The sequence below is a fragment of the Miniopterus natalensis genome, chromosome 3, assembly GCF_054644295.1.
Source record: "Miniopterus natalensis isolate mMinNat1 chromosome 3, mMinNat1.hap1, whole genome shotgun sequence".
NCBI classification, from domain to species: domain Eukaryota; kingdom Metazoa; phylum Chordata; class Mammalia; order Chiroptera; family Miniopteridae; genus Miniopterus; species Miniopterus natalensis.
In genome coordinates, this window is record NC_142083.1 from 60,367,745 (window position 1) to 60,394,698 (window position 26,954).

The 26,954-nt window shown below is 37.5% G+C and overlaps 2 pseudogenes; both read right to left on the minus strand.

Moving 5' to 3' along the window:
- Positions 1 to 1,656: 1,656 nt before the first annotated feature.
- Positions 1,657 to 3,819, minus strand: LOC107546484 (serine/threonine-protein kinase tousled-like 2 pseudogene; annotated as a pseudogene).
- A 281-nt stretch (positions 3,820 to 4,100) lies between these two features.
- LOC107546483 (cell adhesion molecule 1 pseudogene) lies at positions 4,101 to 7,378 on the minus strand (annotated as a pseudogene).
- Positions 7,379 to 26,954: the final 19,576 nt, after the last annotated feature.

A 26,954-nucleotide genomic window follows, 5' to 3' on the forward strand; every position in this document is an offset into this window, starting at 1 on the left:
ACTTGTTTTCTGAGCCCATTTCTTCTACAGCTCACTTCTTCTACCTCTGTGACTTTCTAAATAAACTCTCTTATAATTTGAGTCTTGGCTCTGAATTCTTCTCTTAGCCAGAATTTAAAAAAACCGAGTTTGCTGAACTGAGGTCTAACACCTGGTGCCCTTTTCCTGCCACCAACAATATCACTCCTCCTGTATGAGCCAAAGCTGGCTTTTTGCCAGGCAGGTCCCTGCAAGAATGGGCAGGCTCTTGGCCTATGCTTGAAGTGGTGCTTTGACCCGCCTTAAGCTACCTTAGAGAGAAAAACAATTCATTCCTGTTCCCTATCTTAGATCTTCTGGAAGGTGGAAAAGCAAATGCCAAGATTTTTAGAAAACAAACAAACAATAATATACAGCTTCCCAAGGAACCAGAAAGAATATTCACCTCAGACCCTTAGCATAACCTTGCTAAAAACATACTATAGAGATGGCTGGTTTAAAATTGAGGAAGCTAAGGCAGAGAGAAGTCAGAAGCTTATCAAATATCACCACTGAGGAGGAGGCAGAGTGACGTGTCACTGGGCTCTGCCATTGTGCTCCCTATTTGCTATTCTTCATGTGTCCCCTCAGAGTCCCTGGGCAAATGGGAAGATGACATGCAAGCAACACACTAGTTGGATTCGAAAAGTTAACTTTTCTTAAAGGGAGCACATTCAATAGACTTTTCATATTAATGCCTGAAATTACAGAAGCTTGCATTTTTTTTGACAGATGAAGATTTTTTAAATAGCATTTTAAATGAATCAAAAGAGATAATCATTGAGTGTTCACATTGTGAAGAAATAGTTGAAAACTTAGATAGACCCAAGCTGCAGTCTTCTAACCTTAATTCTTTGCCTAATGGCAAAGCCCCACACATCTCAGCACTCCTACTCAGCTGCCTCCCTGCTGAGATGAAGGAAGCAACTGCACACACGAGACCAGACGAGGGAGAGAGCTGCATCTGAGCAGAATGGCCACTGGCATGTACTTGCTAATATGGGCTTCACTCTATGACCAAATGTATTCTTTCAAAGATTAAAAAAGGGGGGAGGGGGATGCATGTTTTTAAAAATTAAAATTATTTAGAGATAAAACACTAACTCCAGTGCCTTTAACAGACAATAACAACTTCTTGCCTCTGAAGTCAAACACCATCCCCAGTTAAGCATTTGTGCTACAAACTTTTCAGGAAATGTCATCTCAACTTTATTTAAAAATAAGAACAAGTTTAAATATAGACACTGGACTAGCCCAATCTGTATTTTCAAGTCCACACTCTTCATCTGAAGCACTGCATCAGGGACCCCCCCCCCGAATCTGTATGTTTCAAGTTCACAGTACAAGGAACCAGTTTTTCATTTTTCTTTTTACTCACTCAGAACAGCCACATGCAGTGGCCATTCATGCCGGAACCTTGGGAGAAACCCTTTCCTACAACACCTGGTCCAACTATCCAACTTTTTTCCTCAATCAGGATAATGTTGTGATGCACTATGGATGGGAAAAAAGCAAGAAAATAAAAGCCCCTGCTACAGGTTTCACGAGATCTATTTGGATTCACTGTGCTCCAAACCTGCTGCCGAATGCCATTCATCCTGTGTGTGTGTTGAGCAGTTGGTGGCCTAGGAGCGGGTCTCAATTAGACAAACTGTTATTGAATGCCCTTGATGCGATAGCAGCTTCAACAGGGCTACTGGTGGTGACCGACTTTTGGATGTGAGGCAGCAAGTAGGGGGTCATAGGCCAGCTACTTTTGGTAGGCCAAGCATTCTCAAATAAACACCTTTGCTTCAGGTGTTACTACTGGCTTTGGGGGAAACTGTGCTTCAGTAGCTTTAAGAATGGTATTTTCTTATAGAATGTCTTGCTGGGGACTGGTTACTGCAAAAGCTTCTTTCCATAAAGATACTGGTAGAAGATCACACCAATAAACCAGAGGTCAACTTTATTTGAAGTCTTTGGTGGTTCTTTCTCACCAAACACTCTGGTGGTAAATATCAATAAGTGACTAGCACCTTGTGATGTTAGCTCCATGCCATCCACTGAATTGTTGCTATCATCCATGATCTTGGAAAGACCAAATCTGTGATTTTTGTGTCTCTATATGCTGTACCTTTTACTAAAAGAATATTACCTAGTTTGAGGTTATAGTGTATGATAGGAGTTTTTATTTAATTTGAAATACTTTAAAGCACTCACAGTCTGCGTGATAATGGATTGCCTGGGGCCTCTCTCTCCAACATTAATTTGTGCTGTTTCCTGTAGAATTCCAGATGATTTCCATCATAGTATCCTATTACTGTACAAAATGGGTCAGTGTTCAGTGAAAAGTAATCATACAGCTTGACTATTCTGGAATGACCCAGTTCTTTGTGAATCTGGCATTCTCTACATAGCCTGTGATAATTCTTTTTCTCATCTCTCCAGTTTTTATTTAACTGGTGAATTTTCACAGCTATGTATCTTTGTTCTGTACACTTCACTGAAATATCCTTTACACTAAAAATGTAACAACAAATATCTGTCATTTAGCATTGGATGGACATTAATTATGAATTCTCTTTATTATGTGTCTTTTTTAGTTCCCTGATATATAGATTTCTGACCCTTTCTAACCCTGCCTGCATCTCTGCTTCCTCCTTTTAAGAAGATGACCTAATCTGAGTTTGAAGATTTCTTCTTGTTCATGTTCTGTTAAAGTTACATTTCGTTTTCACCTCAGATGGTCTTGCTTTTCTGCTGTTTCTGCTCATTGCTTGCTGGAGGCACATGTCCCATGGCAGGAGGTTTCTGCTTCGCTAACATTTTCCACTGCCTTTCTCTCTCTTCTCTCTGTGAATTTATTCTTACCTGTTACTTGATAAAGTGCTGGAAAACAAAACCACCCGTCCATTGTTCAGTAAAAGAGGCCCCACGTCAGATAGCGGTAAAGTGACCTAATCTCAAGTAGTCTTGCATACTCTTATCTGTACATGCCATCTTCTCTCGTTTTGACTTTTGTATAAGGAGTTTGTTGCTCATCACACATCTATTTAATCGTTCTTTGTCTTTCTCTAGCATTTTTGCTGTTCATCAATCTGTCATCTCAAATCACAGCCAGGCTCTTTACTAACCATCTATTCTTCCCTCCTTCTTCTCTAAGTCAGAATTCTCACTGTTTTCTAGTGCAGATATTTTTTCTATTGTGAGGTCGGGCTGGGTCCATCTCCATCGGGATGGAGATCTGTTTCTGGGACCTGCAGGAATGTAGACCCTGTAGAGGAGGGTCTGTTTTGCTGAGCTGAAACCAAAGTGAAGCAGAGGCCAGCTCCCTTCTGTGCCAGCTCCTCTGTGTCAAGCCACGGTTTTGCTAGCATCACTGACATCAGGGTTGGCAGAGAAAACCGCTCCTTTGCAGCACTGCCATCTAAACCACAGAGGGGCTCTTCTACCCCCATGGTACAGGATTAGTTAAGGAATGGTGCACTGAGGATCGTGCGACTGGGGGAACACTTCTGCAAGGCTGGTTCCTGGCTCACCCATTTCCTCCAGCAAACTTAAAGTAACCATGAATATTATGTTCCCTGGGAGTGCCTTTCGCCTACTAGTTTTGTATAGCTCAGCTTTGCTTTTCTGGTTTCGCTAGTCATTCTGTTATTTCTTAGAAGCCTCTACTTCTTTATCACTCAAGGGCATCGTACACACCCTGGTTGGAAGACTCACTATTGAGTAGTCACTTACACTAACATCTACTCCAGGAAACTTGGCCTCTAATAATTCCTGCCATCTTGGGTCCAAGTTATACAATCCTTCCATCATATCTACTGCCACTGCCTGCCACTCCCTGGCTGCCCACCACTCTGCTCTGCCCCTGGGCAGACCCGGGGGCCTCTCCTGAGCACTGAAACCCCTTTCTAAGCTCCACCTGGGGAAGCCCCTTCTGGGAGAGGGAGGTGCTGCACAAGAGGGCAGGAGAGCAGGAGGGCGTCAAGGACCAAGCTCCTGGCACCTGACAAAGCCCAAGGGAGGCTCAGGAAGGAAGCTTGCATTTTTTTTATTCCACTGATTATTCTTTTATTTCCTGGAAAATATTCCATTCTTTACAGCAAGGGAGAGGAGACAGGACAATGCGTTATGAATGCATAAGTCTGTGTTGTAACATTTACTGCTCGTGACCCTCTGCCAACCTCGTCCTTCAGAACTCACTGAGGCTTCCAGAAGGCTTCACATGTTAACTCAAGCTCATCCCCTGCGGGGGTTAGGCCTTGTAGAGGGTGAGTCATCTGAATATGCACTTGAGGCTTATACTGTACTTCTAGATTCTGCTGAGTCTGCAAGTTTCTGGCAACAGGTACTGTGCTCCACCTGACAGATCACTGGGACCCCATCACACTCCTAGGGCACCTTCAGTCACAATGGGTAGGTCTGACCACTCTTCCACCTCCAACTTGCCTTTTAGCTCCTTGTTCCCTTTGAACCACCTGATAGTCTGGCTGGATTGCTCGCATGGCAGTGCAGTTGATTTCAGTCTCCTCACCTTCCATGCGGTGTCTTCCTGGATATTGATCATCAGATCACATGGTGGGACCAGGACTATGACTATGGCGTAACTTTCCTAGTTGGAGTGAGAGGGTCAGTGTATAGCTGGCAAAAGTATCTTCCCTCATCAGAAACTGAGATGGTTGTCAACCACACCTTGAGGTCACTGCTGGAAAAATTCAGCAACTGAAACCTGCTGTCCTTCAAATGCCTGAGGCCCTGAAATAAATGATATGCCTGTTGGGATTCAGTAGTTGAATCGCAGAGTCATCATTCTTATTGACGTGGCAGCTGATGATTGCAACTTCTCCCTCAATAACTCACTTTCATAAACAAATTCTGTCCATCACCAGGCTCTGTGTGGCTTCTTTAAATCCCTAGTTGTAAGTCTTCCATTCAGCTAGGTTTCAGGCAACGATTCTGAATGATGGTTATCAAAGCTTGCAATTTTTTATAAGAATAATACTCATCATTTTAAATCAATTTCTTTACATATTCCTTATTAGAAATGAATTATGTTGTAGCTTCATCATCTTTTTTTAATTAACAAAGTCTGTAAATACTGTGTGCATTACTGTTTTCAGGTACAGCACTTTGAATCTAAAATTAAAACAAACCTTAAAATCTCTACCTCCTCAGTACAGAATTCAATGATTAAAGGATATTAGTACAGAAAACAACTTTCTCTTCAGATATCAGGGCCTTTGATGGTGTTGCAAATTAGTAAATTAGCTAAGGGTTCTCTTAGTTTTAGTGTCTGCCTTAAATACTTTCCAAAAATCTGACAAAGAGCAACAATTTATGGGGATTAGAAGAGGCTGGAGGGTATATATTGTATTATAAGTACTCAGATGATAACAATACTCCCCTTGTTTGGGGAAACTTCTCTGGTACCCCATCTCAGTAGTTCCAGCAACAGGCTTTTATCCTAACACCCCCACCAACCACGGGAGTTAAGCTGGGTCCATCAGAGTTCTATGACTATCACAAACCAGCACTAAAGAAAGCTTCTCATCCTTTTTGGTAATAAATTGTTGTGTGCTAATGGCCACAGTTCCAGACACAAGAAAAAAGCTGTCCAAGGGTGATTTCAACTCAGAGAGAGAAACAAGACAGATAGGAGAAACTTTTGACAATTGCTGTCATTCCCATTGTTAGTATAAATCAGCCAACAAATTGTTTTATTTTTATTTTGGTCTAAGCTAATTTTAGTTGGGTTTAACCACTGCAGCCAAAAGAATGGAAAGGAGTCTAAGAAAATGCTTTAAATCATAATGGCAACTTACCTGAAGACATGAGCTGAATCTTTTGTATGTTTTTATTATTATTCTCACTCAATGAAGGACCCAGAACAAAATAATTGCTTTTTAAAAAATGCTGTTTGTTTTCACTAAAAAAAAATGACTCTCATCATTGGAGGCCACAAAGCAGATTAGTGCAGATGACTTGGAGGGAAATGAGATATTTTCTGTCAGGGGGAAGATAGCATGCCCCTCAATTAATTCTGCACAAGCAAAGTTTTAGGCACAGTTCTGGCCTTAGTTACGTAATGCCAGACCTCACTAAATACTTACGGTCTCAAATCATTTTCTTGTAAATGAAAAGCTCCTAAACTGTTATTAAGTTGGTATAAATTTTTCTTTCCTTCTTACTAAAATTGGATGATGTCACACCGACTTTACTAAGTTGGGTACAGCTATTTAGGTCTTATTTAAAGACTTGGGATATGTGGATAATAAATATAGCTGTTGTATGATTTCTGTAAGTAGGAATACACAGTCTGACGAACTAATGACCAGGGAATAGTCTCACAAGACTAAATCCTGAAGAGGCCAATGACCACTGGCCAAAGATATGTTTACAGAAGTCATTTATGGACAAGATTTAACTCCAGATCAACATCCTCAGGACCTGACCTTTATTCTTTCCTCATTTCAAAGACTTGTATCTAGCACTTGGCTTCTTGCCTCCTCACCAAAGACATGATGATTTTCCAGAAGATAAATATTAATATAGCTTAGCAAACACATATGCTTTGCAGAATGCAGAGAGCTAAGAGTTAGACATTATTAGTTTGTAAATTTGATGAGAGCTTCCAGAACTACTTTAAAAGACATAGTTCTAAACTCCTAACGCTTAAGGGCAGACAGAGAAGACAAGAATTCATCAGCTACCAGGAAAAAAAGTACAAAATTGTATTGATGAAAAAGAAGAGGTGGGAGATTGTGTTGACAGGCAAGAGAATATGTTGTACAGTCATGTGTCACATAATGACATTTCCATCAACGTAGACTGCATATATGATGGTGGTCCCATAAAATGATAATGGAGCCAAAAAAACCCGAATCACCTAGTGACATCATAGCCACTGTAACTCTGTAACATAGCAAATTACTCACATGTGTGTGGTGATGCAAGTTAAACAAACCTACTTCATTACAAGTTGTATAAAAGTAGAGCACATACAATTATGTACAGTACATAGCACTTGTCAGTGATAATAAACAACTATGCTACTCATTTATGCATTTACTATATTATCTTTTTATGGTTAAAGTGTACTCTTTCTAATTATAAAAAAAAGAATTTGCTGTAAACAACATGCCATGTTACACCCACAGCAGCCTCATACAACTCATGCTTACAACATCTCTTTGAGTGTATCATTTTCTCTTGTGCTTGATTTAACCTCATGTTATGTTATAAATTTAGTGTAGATTAAATGTACTCTAAGTGTTTATTAAATCTACAGTAGTGTACAGTAATGTCCCATCCCTTCGCATTCACTCCTACTCACTCACTGACTCACCGGAACAACTCCCAGTTCTGTAAGCTCCATTTGTGTAAGTACCTTGCACAGGTGGACCACTTTTTATCTTTTATACCATATTTTTACTCTACCTTTTCTATGTTTAGATAATACAAATACCATTGTGTAGAACTGTCCACAATATTCAGTACATTAACATAGCCTAGTAGCAACAGGCTGTACAATATACCATAAGTCTGTAGGAGGCACATCATCAAGTTTTGTGTAAGCGCACTCTATGACGTTCACACATTGATGAAATCACCTATAGCTGTTGTTATGACTGTACAATAATAGCAGCTATAATTTTTAAAGCAATTACTGCATGGCAAGTGCTATATATATCTCAAAACTTGACAACATACATAGAATTGCCCCCGTAGAACAAAAAAGAATGCTGAAGGTTGATAAGGTTAAGTGATTTGACAGAGGCCACGTAATTAGTAAGTGGAAGAGCTGGGATTCAATCCAGATATGTGCCCAACTTTTAGTCAGCATTGCAACTGCTCTTATTCCCTGCCCTTGGAGGAAACTGGTGCCCTCGCTTTCCCTGCCCCTCTTGGTGCCTATGTTCCATTTCAGATCTAATTCAGAGGGCAGGTGCTTTCTATTCATTACACTCTGTTTCCTAAATAAGTATAAGTCCCTTCTGCTCTGTCTACAGACACATCTCATGAAAACAGAAAGGAAATGGGTTTTTAAAAAAAAGAATTTGAGATATTGGTTTATTCTTTGTTCTTCATACCCTCATCCCACTATATACATCCACAAGTATATACAGATATATTGTATACATTTCACCTAAAGTGGCAGGACAACTTTTTGCTTAGGGAGACATTTACAGACAGAGCAGCTCATTCAGCAGTAGTTACAGGTCTCTCGGTCAGAGCATAGTCAATGACTTGGGACTTCAGGCCAATGGTCCTTCAGGGTCAAAAGTTTGGTTCCAACAGAATATGAAGAACTACACTATAGTTAGTCTGTTGCCTTCCTTGACAAATGCCACTCTTAACTGGTATCCATCCCCTCAATACCTAACACAACTAACTAGTATCCATCACCCCAGTGCCTAAGACAGTACAAATAGAAGGTGCCTCATAAATAGGTGGAGAATAATGGAAGGATTATTTAAGACTTACCTAAACTTTTCTTGAGTCCATGCTTTAGAGTGCTAACAGGAAGCAAATGGCCTGATCCAAGAGTTTAAATAAAGAGAGCTTATTACCAGACACAGAGGCACCTAGGAACCAGTAGAAAGCTGCTACCACTTGAAGGCCTGAGGGCAAGGGGAGGAATGACGTTACCAGAGCTTAGTAAGAGTTGGAGGCAGGAAAGGGACCCACCCACAGCACAAAATGCATCTTACGTGCATCTCCCATCATTCAAATCTGAGCAGAAGCCAGAGAGTAAAGAAGTCTAGTGATGTCATCCATAGGGGTCAGGCTTTCAGGGCTCAGAGCAGAAAGGGAAACAGACTGGATCTAGGGAAGTCTGTGCTAGGGGCCTATGAGATCAAGTATAGAATGTCCAGGTACTCATTCGTTTTCAGTGGGAGGTAGGGCCTTAGTTTATTACCAAATGCATAAGAAGTAAAACAAAAGATATTTTCATGAAACAATAAAATTTCAGACTCTATATTCTCAGGTTGAGGACTCCTAACTTTTTTTCTAATATTCCCAGATAAAATTTTCTACAAAACTGTGTATTTAAAGATAATAAATATAGGCCAGAGAGAGCCTAGTGTCAATGGTGACGGACACCACTTTTGCTCACTTTTATTGTTCTCGCCTTTGTAAAAGACAGTTGCCCTCTAAAGGAAAACACAGTACAGTGTAAAAAGGAATTTGCAGTGAGAAAGAAGTGTCTACTCAGAAAGAATGTTTTAGGATATGTAAGCAGCGGACAACATGATATAAATCTAATGGCATTAAAAATCTCCCCAATCAATCTGCTACTTATCTGATATTCCTCTCACCTCTTCCTTTTTAAAGGCCTTTCTAACCACAACTCAATAATATTAAAAACAAGTCATCAAATGCCAATTAATGAAGACATGATCAGTTAACTCACTAATATGTAGGGACCTAGCAGAAAAGCATGTTTGAACAGAGTGGTATTTTGAACAAGCTTATTTTGATAAGGTAGGAGGCTCAAGAGAAGATGTCTGGGAATAGCATGGTGGAGAGAGTTGTCTGAACCGGACTGCACTCCAGGACATGTCCTCTCTTCCCTTTGTATCCCCCAACTGGCCTGCCAAGTTAATGCATTGTGGTCACTGCCTTCACCATCCCTGCCTTAACACCTGAGTCCTTACCAAGGGCAAGGGTGCTGCCTTTATATGATTCCCATTCATGACATCTGAAAATTTATGTTTATCAAATCTGAAAAATTTTGCCTCTAGAAGGCACATACACTCTGCTCTACATAAAGATGATATACAGACAATAGGTTCCAACAGCTGGACCACGACAAAGCCCAAACTCCTATAGCAAACAAGGAGTGGGACAGCACTCTCAGGTAATAGGCCTGGGACAAGCAGCTCAGAGGGACCACAGCAATTGTTCTGATTTTCCATATCCTTGGAATGGTTTCCTTGAGAAGCATGTGAGGAGAAAATGAGGAGGTTGCCAGACTTCCTCTAACTCATGTTTTTACCTATGGGTTTACACCAGTGGTGGTGATGAGAGGGGCCAAAACACAGCTGAGCTGTCTCCTGTCCACGCTCTGTCTGCCCAGCACAAGGATCATCATACACAAATTGAACACACTTCATATGTGTCTAACCAGTAGCTAGGGAGATAGTTATTTCTTTATTTCAAGCCGCTTGCCTCTGTTTAACTTAAGAGTTCATTACCTTTTGTCAAACTGTAAGTTCACATTGACTTTCCTTCCACCCAATGAAATCCTCAAAGTTCAACAACAGTTCTTCTTAATCCTGGAGATATATGTATTTGTTGACTAGAGCATTAAGGCTTGACATTTCTCTGTTATATTTTAGAAAAGAAGACAAGGAAGATAATTATGCAGCAAGAAAAGGAAAAAGAAAGACACAAGAGGAAAATAAATGCGGAACACAATACAATCCCCTTTCAAGAAGATTCAAAAACAAGTTTTATTCACCCTGACTCACAAATACCTTTACAAGGGAAATGAGTAAATCCTTATTAGATATGCTTTTTGGAGCCAATATTTACTCTGACTACTGTCCAATCAGTCAATATAGAAATCTGAAAGTAAAACCAGAAAAATTCTCCAGGGAGCAAAAACTAAAAAATCAAAATACGTATCTATCAATAAAACCTAGACATATTCTCCTGGTTTATCATAGATACAAAAGAAGGATTCCCCTAAAGGCATTAGAGAAAGGAAACTTTAGAGGCTGTATAATTCTTTTTAAATACTCAAATGTTGTTTTGTTACAGAAAACATAGACTTAGTCTATGCACCTGCAGAGGCAGAATGTTAAACAAGTAAATTTTTCCTGGGACACAAGGCAGAATTTCTTAACACTCCATACTATTCAAAATGCAATGGGTGCCTTACTAATACTGAATTCTCCATCACTGTACGTGTGAAGCATAACTTTCACATGAAAACCCAGGTAGCAAAGATCCCTGTTGTATATGGAAGCTTACGAAAAATGATATTTAACCTCCCACCCCCCAAAGATGAGTCTTGAGAATCATCTACTCAGATTTGTAGGTTTTAGGAGTTGTGTGTTTGTTAAAGAGGTTTTCTTTAGAGAATTTTTAGGTTCACAGCAAAATTGTGAGGAAGGTGTCTTACCCCCCCCAACACACAGATGCATAGCCCCCCCCTTTATCAATATCCATCACCAAAGGGATAATTTGTGAAAAAGATGAACTTATATCATAATCACCCAGAAAACAGGTTCACTGTTGGTGTTGTACATGTTATGGGTTTGTACAAGTGTGTAATGACATGTATCCAACATTATGGTATCATACAGATTTTCACTGCCCTAAAAAATCCCGTGCTCTGCTAATTGATTCTTCCTGCCCCACCCCAACTCCTGGCAACCACTGATATTTTCACTGTGTCCATAGTCTTGCCTTTCCCGGGATATCAGATAATTGGAATGATACAGTATGTAACTTTTTCAGATAGACTTCTTCCACTTAGTAATATGCATTTAAAGTTCTCCATGTCTTTTCATGGCTTCACAGCTCATTCTCTTTCAATGTTGAATAATATTCAGTTGTTTGGATGTACCACAGTTTGTCCATTCACCTACTGAAGAACATCTTGGTTGCTTCCAAGTTTGGGTAGTTACAAAGTTGCTATAAACATCAGGGAACAGATTTTCATGTGAACGTAAGTTTTCAATTCCTTTGGGTAAATACCAAATAACGTGACTGCTGGATTATACAGTAAGTGTTCAAATTTGTAAGAAACCACCAAACTGTCTTCCTAAGTGGCTGTACCATTTTGTATTCCCACCAAAAATGATGCAACTTCCTAGTCGCCACATCCTTGCCAACATTTGGTATTGTCAGTGTTCTGGATTTTGGTATTCTAAGAGGTGTATAGTGGCATCTCATTGTTGTTTTATTTTGCACTTCCGTGATGACATATGATGTGGAGCATCTTTTCCTATACGTATTTGCCATCTGAACATCTTCTCTGGCACAGTATATGTTAAGGCCTTTGGCTCATTTTTTAATTAGGTTGCTTGCTTTTGCTTCTTGGGTTTTTAAAGTATATTTTAGTAGAAAATACTTTTATGCCTTTAACCATATCATGATGAACTTGGCTGTCAGGCAATCAGCGCATCCTGTTTACTTGGTATTTGCCCATTCTAATTGCTAAAATATGGAGAAAACTTACTCAGACCAAAATCTTGGTGTCACTGCCAAATCTGCTTTTTAATCTCATACCCCATATCCAATCAAATAGCAAATCTTATTGACTCTATCATGAAAATAAATCCAGTATCTGTCCACTTCCCACCTTGTCAATTATTTTCACCTTCACCTAAGTTACCACCATCTCTTATTTGACTTGTGTAAAGTAAGAGACTTTGGAATTGGTTTCCCTGTATTGCCCCTGGCTCCCATATTGAATATTCTCAACACAGCAGCCAGAGAAAGCATTCCAAATGAAGACTGTTATTTCTTGGCCCAAAGCTATTCCACAGTTTTCTTTTTCACACAACAGTGTCTGGCACACATTCAAGCACTCGAAAATGTGCCAATTAAATATTTTTTTAGGCTTCCCAAGAGATTCTATGACACAAATTTAAAAAACACTGAACTATGAAAACAAAGGATTACTTAGTGTAAAGAAATCTGGGGTTAGACAGACTGCTTATTCTGTTAAGAGATTAAAGGTTTACAAACACTTGAGTATCATCATACAAAAAAAGTGTATAAAATACAATTCTTATCAAGTCTTCCTTAAAACATATTTGTTTATCTTATAAAGTAGTATAATTTTCTTTTTTAATATTTCTTCTCTCTCAAAAAATGTTTTTTTTAATACTGGGAAGAAATATATCTCCGTTTAGAAAGCTGAAGACCCAGGGGACTGAGGAAAGATTTGAATACGTAGAAATCCTGGGGAAGGGAAATCCAAAGGTGAATAATTTTGCTATAAAGGAAAGTTTGGGGTAAACTGACACCACCAGAATGTGGAAGGCAGGTTTAATTAAATTATTGTGTCAATGATAAATATACAGAAGTTGGTAACTGTACTGTGGTTATGTAGGAAAATATTTTTGATCAGAGAAAATACTCACTGAAGTATTTAGGGCCATGATGTCTGCAACTTACTCTCAAACATTGTGCATGTTCGACATTTTTTGCATATGTGTGTGATGTTCTACAGCTATATCCAGTTCAGATGGGCACAGAACCAAACAGGTCTGATGCCCATGAGCTGCAGCAGTAGTCAGACAATAAGCTGAATAGTTTGGCATATGCATCATGTCCAGGGAGCAGAGGGAGACATAGAAAAAAAATTTTTTCAAATCATCTGAGATAGATACTTCTGATTGACTCTAAATATTTACTTCTCCTTTACTTTTTAGAAATTGAAGTATAAATCTTAGTTGAACACTTGATAGAGTGTATTTCCAATCCTCCCTTGCATGCCCCATGGAAACTAACTAGATTTATTTAAGAGCACAAAAGGCATTCTTTCTGAAGACCCCTGGGAATACAAAAGCATTGTGGAAGATTTTAGACACATACCAAAGCAGGTAAGATTTATTACTTTTATTGTGACCCCTTTTAAAATTTCTGGAGTGAAGACTGAAAAAATTTAGTTTGTACTAAAATAATTAAAAATAAAATGATCAAACTTTTGGATGTGACAGATGTTTTTCATTTCATCTGAGATAGGTACTTCTAATTGACTCTGAGCATTTATTTTCCCTTTATTTCTTAGTAATTGAAGTGTGAATCTGTTACACATTTGATTAAAAAAATATATTTCCAATCCTCCCTTGCAGCTAGATTTAGCCATATAACTAACATTTGGCCAATAAAATGAAACTGGAAATGTGTGTGAGACATTTAGAAGTCTCCTTAAGAGAATACGAATAGGATGGCTAGTACTTCAGCTGATGTGTTGGCCCATGACAAAACATGCCCAGAAAGGCCAGAGTAGCAAGACTGAAAAAGCTAAGATTTCTGATTAACAAGGTACTACTCTACTAGTCCTGTACTCCTTACAGCCAGACTTTCAGAGAAATAAACTTCTGATTATTTAAGATTTTCTGTTATTTGCAACTAAATCTAACACTGATTAATACAGACCCTTTACCATCACTAAATATGGAACACTTTTATTTTGCACAATTAGAAGATTTCACTCGTTTAATCTGCTTGATCCTCTATGAGAAGCCACTGGAAATCTGGCAGAGATTCTGCTCTATGGTCAAGTTTTGTAGGCAGAGCTAGGTCAACAAGTTCACCAGAGTCTGACCTGACGTTAGTTCATACTAATCATTATCATATATTTCAATCCATTGATTTTTTTCCCCCCCCAATTTCTAAAGTAGAATAGTTTGATCCCTTCCTTAGAGAAGTGTAACAATAGCTTGGCCTCCACTCACAAATATTTGCAAGGGTGTGGCTGAGTATTAATGATTAGAATCCATGGCTATTTCCCTCCAAGTGCTCATGTTGGCATGAGTGGTATATATTAAGAAAAGAATTATCAGACTTGCTGTAAATTTGGTACTATCCACCAGGGTAAATAGTGTCACATTTCCAGTTTCATTCACGTGGAAGCTTGGGAAAATCAGATGCCTTGACAACGTAGTGCCAGCCTAAAGAAATGACAGGCACCACTAGGAGAAACAGGATTAGGAGAACCGGACTGGAAATAAGGACATCAACAGAAGGTCTGCAGTAGGCTTTTTCTAGTTGCTCCCAATTTCCTGTTTTCCTATAAATGTTATATCTGGTTGAACACCTAAATTTGTTTTATATTTAATGGTCATAAAATAAATAAGGGAAGTCAGAGAGTCTACTGAATCACCTCTATCTAAATGTCATTGGTGAGAATATTAATTCAATGTTTGAGTTAAACTAAGACACTAAATCTTATCGGATTATGACTTGATATAGGGGAAGTTTAATAACCTTGTGGTATTACAGCAGAAAATAAATTTCTAAATACTGCCAAGTGCCTGGGAATTAAATTGCATTGTTCCTGGAAAAAATGTCTTCACTATCAATTAAGGGTGATTTAGAGATCTTCCTGAATAGAAACCACAAGTACAGCACTTGCCATGGTGATAGAGTTCCCTTTCGCTCTGTTTCCTGTATTCTGTAGTTAATGACTCACATGGAAGTATCGATGGCCAAAGTGGAAAATCAATAGAGGGGTTTTGAGAAGAATCAGCACCCACTCATTCCCCTCCCAGAGCCCTCACTTGCCCTGGAATCTGGAACTGCTCGAGTTTTGTCTTGGTGGAGCTGTATTGCTACACACCTTCCCATTTGTCATAGCTACTTACCAGCATGCGATACCATGTAAGTTCTACCCATGCAAGAGAGCCTTCTTCAACAGAGCAATAAAAATAATTCCAATAATACACTCAGGAGGAAATGAACCCACCTTAAGAAATTTATTTGGTCCCCTGTGTCCATTTATAATGTTAGTACAACCCTGTAATTCAAGTATTTTTACCCTGTATCCTTCAATGGTCAAATTAGTCCTCAACAGATCCAACTTTCCTGGAATTACAGTTAGTACTGTAATTCATGAAATTATTGATTATTATTTTTCTTAAATACCAATACTCAGATTTAGGACCTATGATCTCTCTCCCAAATCACAATTTTGATTAATCCCAAAGTTGTGGTTTTTGAGCACATCTGAAGGAAATGGATAGTGGAGTTATCAGGCCAAGGTTCTTTAAATTCAGAGAGATAAATATACATTTTAAAATTATAACAAAACTTTAAATGTTTTAGTACAGAAAGAATATTACCCTTAAGGCTTTTTACCTCCTTAGCCTGATGTTCTCTGTTTTTTAGACCCAGAACTCTGGACTGCTCATGCAAAGCATCTACCATGACTCTGGCTCTGGCTGCAGCACTTCAGTAATTGCTATGGTTCCTGAGAGTATCATTATTCCAGGGCTGCCTAAAGGTCCTCTGTAATCTTATTAATTCAAAACTAAGCTTATTAAGGATTTGAAGTACTGGTATTACAAAGCCAATTTGCCATATCCAGACCCATTATCTCCACTCAAACTAGGTGACTGACAAGAACAAGACAGTGATTACTCAAAGTCTATCATTCTCTGCAGTAGCCCAATCAAAAGCTATATCGCTCCCTAGATGGTTTGCTCAGTGGTTAGAGCATTGGCCCACGAACTAAAGGGTCCCAGGTTTGATTCTAGCCAAGGGCACGTACCTCAGTTCCAGGCTCGATCCCCAGCCCCAGTTGGGGCATGTGCAGGAGACAACCAATCAATGTGTCTCTCTCACATCGATGTTTCTCTCTCTCTCTCTCTTGCTCTCTCTCTCTCGTTCCTACTCTCTCTAAAAAGCAGTGGAAAAAATATACTTGGGTGAGGATTAAAAAAAAAAAAGCTGTATGGAGAGGATGAGTGAAATCTCTGGTAAGAGTATAGAAGCCAATTTCTTCACATTTCAATGAGAATCAAATTATATGGGTGATTGAGAAAACCTGTTCTGCTGATCTGACTGGCAATGTAGAAATCCTCTTTGCTGGCTTCCCTGACTCCTTTTATAGTTTTTCATGGCTGAGGTTTCCCTACACCTCCAAATGTGAGCCATCATAATCTCCATTTATTAATTTTCTCCAGTACATCCAATACTTGCAGAGCCATATTATGGGGGTTTCCTTACTAAGATTCCCTAGTACCCTAGTGACTGACTCTCCAGAAGTCTGGCTGTCCTTGGTAGTTATATTTCAGAGAGTCTCTGGCTTAAGAGAGGCAGGTGAATTTACATGGGTGCTTTGCTCATCTCAGTTATACCTAAGTTGATTGACAGTAATTATATCTGATAACAACTATTTCTTTCTCATTAAGACATCAAGAGGCAGACTTCCATTATTCTCTGACAGATATAATAAGATCAGCATTTAAAATTTATCAGGATCGCCCGGCCGGGCGTGGCTCAGTGGTTGAGTGTCGACCTAAGATCCAGGCAATCGGGGTTCTATTCCTGGTCAGGGCACATGCCCAGGTTATGGGCTGCAGCTGATCAATGACTCTTTCATCATTGATGTTTCTATCTCTCTCTCTCCCTCTCCTTTCCTCTCTCTGAAATCAATAAAGATATATTAAAAAAAAAAATTATCAGGATAAAGCACAGAATGTTAAGATAAAAGAATGTTGTCTGAACTTATTCCAAGCTCTAATTACATCTTACATAAATCATCCTTATCTTGAGAAAGTAAAATGGTCTAATCCATGTTTTCTCAACTATTTCTTAATAGTTTATTAAGTTCATGCGCTCAGAGTTGAAGGAAGAAATCTAATATGCCAAAGGCAAAAAAAAAAAAAAAAAAGTCCCATTGGTTTGCTGAGACAGGGTTGTAAATTCCCTTAAGTTGCTGGGAGCCTAACTCCTCACCATTTCTTCTCTACAAAGCCTGACCAAGTGACACATAGAACAGAGGCCAAGTGTGAGTTTGAATTTATTCCCTCCTTTATTACTTACAAAGCTGAATTGGAGGGTGTAGCTTGGATCTGTGGTCAAAGTGGAGACGTTCCTACTACTTTCTCTCAAGTCTAGATCTTGAGATCCACATGTAGGAAGAAGTAAAAGTACAGAGCATCTTGAGCACATTCAGATGTCAAGACTCAAAGGAGACAAGTATTCTATCCTGTCTCAACCCAGGAACAAAGAAAGAAATCCATTAGGCTGGACCATGATTTTCAACATGCTAACTCCATCCAGAGGGAATTAGGATCCTGTCAAGATTGTGTGCTCTTCTTGATGGAAAGTAATAGAGTAAAGCGAGGGAAGAGAAGTTTTCCACCAATACTGCTTCCTCTCGGGCACTGGGGTGAAAATGTTCTCCATCTATGGAAATGGTGAGATGTGGAGCACTGAATCATTTTTCCTAATAAAATAAGAGCAAAGTAGAGAGCGTGTCACAAGCCAAGGAGTTAAGAAAGTAGAGCGTCAAGTAGTTTTAGATGCAACCTGTGAGGAACACAGGACACCAAAGGTCAATTCTATTAGATGCTGGCAGCAGCCTACTGGCTTCAAAAAAAGATTATAAATGGGTGGCCGTTGCTAAATCTGGGCAGAAGTCTTATTGATGGTGTTTTGGTTTTTTCCCCCCAAACACAGTACGGTTTATTTTGCTGTGGTCATTGTTTACATTTGAATTGCTTTGGGTATGTTTCTGCACTGCTTCAGTCACCATCACTTCCTATTATCTATACCAGGCCCATTCCACCAATATACAGGGTATCCCCAAAATATGTATATACATTTTAACAGCTGATAGCTCAATTTTGAAAATGAAATGTATTTTAATAAACACTGCCTTTATAATTGTTCAAAGTGTGTGTGTACATCTTTGGGACATCCTACATGTACTTACAAATTTCTACAGGCATTTGAGCTGGTAACCCTTTACCTTTAAAAATGCATACTGCTATGACAGAAACTTTTATTCATTCATGCAATAAAACTTCTTCTGCACTGACCAAAGAGTTCTATTACTCAATATATTAGATTTAATATTAATATTATCATAAGTCAATGTGTGGTTCCATTTTATTTGGTGGACACTTACTGATTCACCAGTAAGGAAAGCCTAACCTGGTTTTTCCTCTGAAACCAGTGATACTCAGTAACCAAATGTTATGAAATAATGCTGACAAATATTTACAAAGAATGATTATTGCTCCCTTCCTGTAATTGCAAAGGAAAAGTCAGTTATTTGAAACTTAAGTTTATCACCTTGGTCACACAATGCCATTACTCACACAAGGTGTGCTAGTCAATCCCTACTTTCAACAAACATTTAATGTGCGGTTACTATGTTTGGGACACTGTGTTCAGTGATAGGTAATTTTTATAGATTTTATTCTTTTAACTGCAGGCATTTGTCAGTGTCAACCTAAATTTAAAATGAAAGTGTTGTTCGCACTACTAATTGATATACAAAAATGATAAGTGAACGTGATCATTAGACAATATCAAAAGCATAATCATTCCAAGCATCGTATTAACTCACTTTTCTAATTTTGATTCTGGTTAGTCTCTTATTAGTAATAAAAAGAAAAAAATTACACTAAAAATGCCCTTAAGTAGGGCATTAAAAGATTCCAAATTTTTTTAAAAATACCTACCTAATGAGAGTAGCTATTTGTAAAGCTCATGTGGTAGACTTTGAGGACTAGGGCAGGGATACTAAGGAGAAACATCATAAAGTCACAAAGCGCAAGTACAAAATCCCATTCAAAATTGTTTGAATAATGTACAGCATAGTAACTATAGAATAGTACCGTATTGTATACTTTGAGGTTGCTAAAGAGTAGATCTCAAAAGATCTCACACGGAAAAAAATTTTGTAAATGTGTGGTGATGGATGTTAACTAGACTTATTGTGGTGATCATTTTGCTATACAAATATTAAATCATTATATTGTATACTTGAAACCACTACTGTTTAATTTCATACATCAATTATATTTAAATTTTAAAAATTAAGAAAACAAAAAAGGCACTTATTATAGTAATACATGAGTTTTGGATAGATCCTCTCAAAACAGAAAACACAAGCCACTGATTAACTATCTCTCTTCATGGTCTTTACCTCTCTTTCTCTTTGAACTTATTTCATCCTCAACTTTCTCTACAAATTGACTTTTTTTGCATGTTTTCCCATGTGTGTTCTTTCTTAGCTTAAGTCCTATCGGAGACTCTTGCTTCCAAATGAATATTCCTCCAAAACAGACTGTTCGGTTCATTTGAGTCATGGGTCTGCACCTGCCCATGAGTCTTTGTTCAGGACAGTGAGTTTGTATAGTGCAAGCATGACTGTGCTGGAGACAGGACTGTTCTCAGTGAAAAGCCTTGTTGACAATGTCCACTTACGCTCAAGCTGAGAACATGCACACACATAAATGTTTTATGTAAATATATATCATTCGGTGTCAATTAGTTGGATATCTTTAATGAAAATATAGCATTCCATAACTGATATACAAGACCCAGATTCAAGGACCTACTGGTCTCCAAAATTTTATTTCAAAGTATGCTTGAAATATTTTAATGAAGGTGATGCTGAAGCATTTGAACAACACTTCTCCCCACCCCAGTTTTCAGTAAGTCCATAGAGAAAAATCTCACATACACAACACCCCCCCCAAAAAAATTATGAGTGGGAATATGTTATATTGCCTATAATATATTTCCATGATTTCTTGCCTACTATAATTATCTGTGAATATATAAATTGTGTTTCAGGCAAAATAAATTGCCTCATTCATGCTTTCATTCTACAGAACAGATGATTGGGTATTTCAAAACATTCTGAATAGCAGGTTTAGAAAAAAGTACAGAGTAAATGTTTGGAGGCTGATAATTAGCCAGTCACACCTTTATTTATTATTTTAATGAGAAAAGAAAGTAAGCCCTTGGCAAGGGACGTGTCTCAAGGTTGTTGTACAGCTAGTTGGTAGAATTTTTCAAGAAGTATTAGCAAATATTCATTTGGCTATGTTGTCAAAAACCTTCTCTTTTTTCTACCCAATCTTAAATTCTATTGAGATAAAATTTACATGTAACATTGTATTAGTTTAAGGTGTATAATATAATGGTTTCATATATGCATATATATGTATTATGAAATAATTATCACCATATGTTTAGTTAGCATCCAACATCTCACATATAGTTACAAATGTTTTCTTCTTGTGATGAGAACCCTACTCTCTTAGAACTTTCAAATATACAATAGAGTATTGTTAACTACGGTCACCATGCTGTACATTACATCTCCAGGAATTATTTCTCTTATAACTGGAGGCTTGTACCTTCTGACTCTTTTCAACCATTTGCTCTACCACCCACAACCCATCTCTGGCAACCACCAACCTGTTCTCTGTTTCTATGAGTTCAAGAAATTTTTCTCTTCTTTTAATGGAGGCAAATATAAATAACCTGGCATCTTTTAAATTTAGTGAAATATTCTGGTTTTTTGTTTTGCCATGACAAAACAAAGCCAGATTTTAATTCTAGTTTAAATAAAATGAAAGGGATACTGAGAATGGAATGCCTCTTCTGAACTTATAATTCCACAGTATAACCCCATGACCAGGAGCACCCATATCTTAAAATTCTGGGTTAAGTAGACTTGAACAGCACTAGGGCTCTTGTCCTCTTAGGGGTCCCTTACCTTCCATCCCCTCACATGTTCTGGTGTTTATAATATTGACCTTAATATAAAAATTAAACTTTTCAAATCAGTTTTCACACAAATACTTTCACCTACACACACACACACACTCACATCAATCATTTTTGAATGAGTAAATTTTACCAATGAAGATAACAAAATGAGATCATTTCCTATGCGGAAGGCAAACAACTTTAAAATCCACATAGTCTGCCTCTTTTCCATATTCCATTTTTCTAACTCAGCCCCCACTTCTGGAGGTTCCACCCTCTCCCACAGAGAAGCCATCCCTACTCCCCGCCCTCCACCTCATCTCTCATCTCCTCCCTCCTCCCATCTTTCTACTTCAAACCCCCAGTCTCTCAGCTTTGCCAGGGAGCTCTAAACTCTCCTCCCTCCTGAACAGAACACCTTTTCTCTAACCTTCAATTCTGGTGGCATTTGAGTTTTTTGAGGTACTTATCTTCTATCCTCAGCACATCCCAAAGCATTTTTCCAAATAAAGGAATTCTGTTCCCAGCTGTGAAGGTAATAACATTTCACTTCTCTCTCTCTCTCTTTCTCTCTCTCTCTCTTTCTCTCTCTCTCTCCCTCTTTCTCTCTCACACACACTCACCACTTCATTTTGGAAATAGAATTAATAAGTGATTTTGGTTTAGAGTTAAGCAAATACATGTGGTTTATTATATGTCTGAGTCTCATTAGTTGCTGTTGGTGTTCAATTCTTTGCTCAAAGACACTGGGTATGTTTTCCTCAGTTTGGGTTCCTTGCTACACTAATCCTAGCATTACCCTCATCTGACAGTAATAATTGGGAATAAGAGGGTGATATGAATGCAGATGGCACTATCTTAAGTGTAGAAGGAAGAGGGAAAAATAGCCGTGAAGAGTTAGGTACATATACATCTCCCTGAACAATTATATTAGAAAGATGTTACTTGTAGAGTTGAATAACAAACTAGAGGAACTTTATAAATTTTTTCTTCAAGTTTTACTCCTGGACTTAGTGTTTATTGACATATTTATTGATGACTACTATGACAATTTTGCTTTGATTAAAGATTATATCTCTTCCATTTTAGGATGATCCACAAACCAGGAAAAATTTAGGCAGAAAATACCTTCTTCACCATGAATGTTTTCAGAAAGTTACATTCAGAGAAAGGAGACTCAGTGCCTTTATGAGAAGTAGCCTAGGATTCTAAGTAAATCAGAAAAATTTGCATGAACCCAAAAGGGGACAATTAAATTATATACAAATTAATCAGTAAGCAAAGTTTTCCTTTCAAAAATTATTTTTATATGTGTTTTTCTTTAAGAGAGAAAAGGTTTTCCCTTTTGGTTGGTGAAATAAGGTAAGACAATCCCAGTAAAAGAACAAAGACATGTGGTTGACATTATTATTAACTTAAATGTCTTTATTTTGTGTGTTTGTTTCCTTATTTTAATATATTTCCATGGCAAAGAATAGTTAGGTTGTGAATTGTTCACTCCCATCCCTTGTTAATTAAATTTAAATCTTTCTATTCTGTGAAATCCAAGTCTGTTGTTTTACCCAAAAAACAATACAGTTGAAGTAAAATTGTCTTCAAATTCTTTGTGACAAATAGTAAAATAGAATATATTCCACTAAAATGGGCAATACAAGGCATCAATAAGTTTCCCCACATAGTGAAATATCAATTACAAATCAGTGTTGAAAGATACTTTAAAAGATAATTAATTCTCCAAAGTCAAGATAGACACAGAATTTGCATATACGATTCCTCCAGAGAAGATAATCTGTCTACCATCATACTTTTAAAAATTCCATTAGGCTCTCAATCAGAAACCAAAGTTCAAGCTCTCACTCATTTCAATAATTTTCTGTCACAGTTACAATAAAATCCACTCTACCATGGCTTATAAGACCTCTCTTCGTCTAGACCCTACACTCTCCTCTCATCTGCTATACTATGGGCACTTATTCCTTTTTCTGTCCCTTGAGCCCACCACGGGCCTTTGTGACAATTGTTATGTCTGCCTACAACTCTTCATCTAACTCAGTAGGGCCCTCTATTCACAGCAAGTTTTTTCCTACTCAATAAGCAGGAGCCAGTTCAAATAACTCTTCAACACAGTTGCCTTCCTGACCTCCCACATGTATGCCCACAACCCCATTATGACAAATCTCACTATCTTATTGAATTCTCTGTAAAGCGTTATCACTATATAAATACATTTTATTTAGTTAGTTAGTTTGCTTTTTTTCCTTCAGTTTTCCCCAGTAGAATGTGAAATCCATGAGGCAATGATCTCTAGGCTTAAAATCTGTAACTATGTTTGGCCCATAGTAAGTGCTGGGGAAATATTGATTTGATGATTAAATTAATGAATTAATCATAATCAATTGTAATTAAACAGTGAACAATAATTATCTATTATCACTGTAAAATAATGTATATACATGGAATTCAATTTTTAAATATCACAGAATAAATGAAAATTTGAAACAGAACTGAAATTTTAAAAATTAAAGTTAAATGGCTCTTTCTCCATACTTTACACCAGACCTTTTCTTACAGTTGGCCATTGTTTTATGTTTTGTCTTTTTGGCTTTTATTTTGATAACCTAAGTCAAATAATTCTTAAATATCTTAAATCTAAATAATATTCTTATAACTCTATTTATTGATTTTTTTAACTTCTGGCAATAGATATTGACTCTGCTAGAAAAGGTTTGAAATCTCTTATAATACTTCCTTGTTCTTGCCATTTGCTTTTACATATATTTGTAATTATTTTTCCTATTGATCACCTTCATAAATTTACATAATATTTAAAAACCTTAATTTTGTATTGTTTCAACTTCAGAGAATAACTCCTAACTGCATTATGTAACATGATGAAAGTAGTATATTTATACCTCTTTTTCTGTATAGCTTCTTTCCCCTAACACTTCCAAAATTCTGTCAACTATATTATTTTTAATAGTGTTAGGTTTTCTAATATTTGCATTCTGTAGTAGAGTCATAATTTTTTCCACTCTTTAATGGCAGGTTGATTTGGGAAATCAAAAGCAAATAAACCACATTAAGAATATTATGATAGTAACTATGCATTATTCACTGCAACACCAGACAATATAAGAGAAGGATGTATGTGAACTATTTCATGAAACTTGAAAGGGTATGTTTCACATAAAAACCTCAAAAGGATTATCTCTAATTATATCTCATTAATCATGCCTTACTTTGATTTTTGTCATATTAAGACCTTGATTTTTTGTATGAATTTGGTTTGGTTTTCATTTTCCTTGACTGAAAGAAAGAAGAAAAAATGACTTCTCTTAAATCACATCACTAAGACTTTCCAAAATGTTACACATACTATTTGTGGAAATCTTTAATATATACAAACTTAACTACAAAAATGGTCAAATGAGATTTATTTTTTCATTGCAATCCTACTGATTTTTGTATTCCATATTTACTTTGTCTGATTCCTTCTTTGTTTTGGAGAGTATTTCCACAAGGATGTTTTTTGAGATATGAAGCATGGGATTAAATTTTGAATTTATGCATGTTTGAAAAAATTATTCTGCTTTCACACTTGATTAATAATTGCACTAATTATAGATTTTTTAATTCAAAATCATTTTTTGTCATAACTTTGAGGAAACTCATTATCTTTAAAGATACAAAGGATGTGTCCACAGCCTGAAGAGATTCTGAGAGCAACTTGACTCCTCTTTCTTTATAGGGGACCTACTTTTGTTGTTGCTGTCTGTTTCTTATGGAAGATTTTAGAATTTCCTCTTTATCCTTGTGTTCTAAAATTGCATGAAGATGTGTACAAGGGTGTGTTTTGTTGTAGTTGTCATTTTCCTTTCCTCCTGTTCTACATTCTGTGGTCTCTTTTATTAAATTCTATAAACTCACCTTTCTTTAGCACTGGGAATTTTCTGCTACTTCTTTGATAATATTATTTCCTGCTCTCATTTTGAAATAAAATTTTTCATTTTAAATATATTTTTTTGACCTTGTGTCTTCTGGATTAATCTTCTAGGGTCTTCAACATTTTCTCTTATTTTCTGTTTTTTTCCTATATGCTGTTGATCTTAAACAAATAGTCTGATATTTCTTCAGGAAAAAAAAAATGGATTTTTTTCAGAAATAAGAAATAACTGCATTTCAAGACATGCAGTCTAATAGCAAGCCACATGCAAGTTCAGAGAAACAAAGGAGAGGTACAGTTTTATGGACTTGGGAGAAGCTATTATAAATAAAGAGTCCATTAGAGGAAACTGAAAGTCCTCAAAAATGTAGTGACTTTTCACTGGCTGAGTTATGCAGTTTCCCATTGGCTGAGCTGTTGTTAGGCAAAGAGGAATCTTTTCTTCCTCCTGCTGAGGTATTAAAATAGTATCACTTCTGATCACAGATGCAAGATGCGGTCTTTTTATTGGGGTCAATAGTGTACACACTGAGTGGCACATTAGTGAGAGTTCTCTCTTCCAGCCTCCTGACTCCACTTTAAATGAGGTTTCTGTTTATTAAGTGTCACATTCCTCCTTTTTGATCAAGATCTTTCTCTAAAAGTATTGCTGATCAAGAGTTAGGTTTTCTAGATTCAGTGTCTATTGTTCTTCTGTGCGGGGAAGGGCTTTCCTTGGTGTGGTGTCCCAAGTCAGAGAGAAAGTGCACAAATCAGAAACCTATTGTGGTTACAAGAAGGGGTAAGAAGGAGATGTCTCAGGCATTTCCCATCTAAAGTCTGTATCTTAGAATAACAAATATGAAAAAGGTACACTCGGAACTGAAAAATGAAGTACTTTGGGAAGACAATGCAAGATAAAACAGGAAGCAGTTAAACCTTTTGTTATCTCAAAAGAAACTGAAGTAAAATGTCTTATGAATAATACAGCCTACAGGTTGCAAATTCAGAGGCTATGAATTGTATAAGAATCCAATGTCAGTTAATAGTCCAAATGAAAGAGAAGCTTCTGTGAATTTTAAACCTTCTAAGTGCCTGGTCTGAACATCTTGGGAAAGCGGTCTCATCAGATGTCATTTGCTTAGAATTCAGAAAATCTTCACCTTTAAGTAATCGATGGTGTGCAGGTCCAGTCAAGGTTGGGTGCTGTCTTTAGATGTGTCATGTGAATCCCGGAGTCTACTCCCTGGAGTTTGGCTGGAAAGGGTTGGTTAGCAATACCTAAAAGAATGAAGAAAGAATGAAGAGAGTCTTGCTAGAGCTGTCTTTTTCAGTAGACAAAATCTCCAGGTTGCAAAGTGTATCGCCTTAGATTGTCTTCATGGAGCACACTGTGTAAAGATTGCTATACCCAAACATGGTTAATTTTGATAGAAGCAATTAGGCCTTTAAGACATTGAAGTACATCTCCTTTTATCAGCTATAGATCAAAAGAGGCAGGGGCTAGGTGCATTGACCACCCTGTGACTTTCTCAGAGAGTGAGACTTTATGAGTTCCAAAGGGGGCAGATATGAGATTTGGAAGGACCAGTGGCAATGCTTTTGGCCAACGTTTTTGGAAGGTCTCTACAAATTTTGCCAATTGAGTTTTAATAATGCTGTTAATGTATTTGACGAAACCTGAGGATTGAGGGTGGTAGGTGCAGTGAATGTGTTGCAAAAGTGATCAAAAAGCACAGACTTGTCAAAACACCTGACTGGTAAAAAGAGTTCCCTGATCACTATGAAGCTTGAGAGAGGGTCCCCAGGTAGAGATAATCCT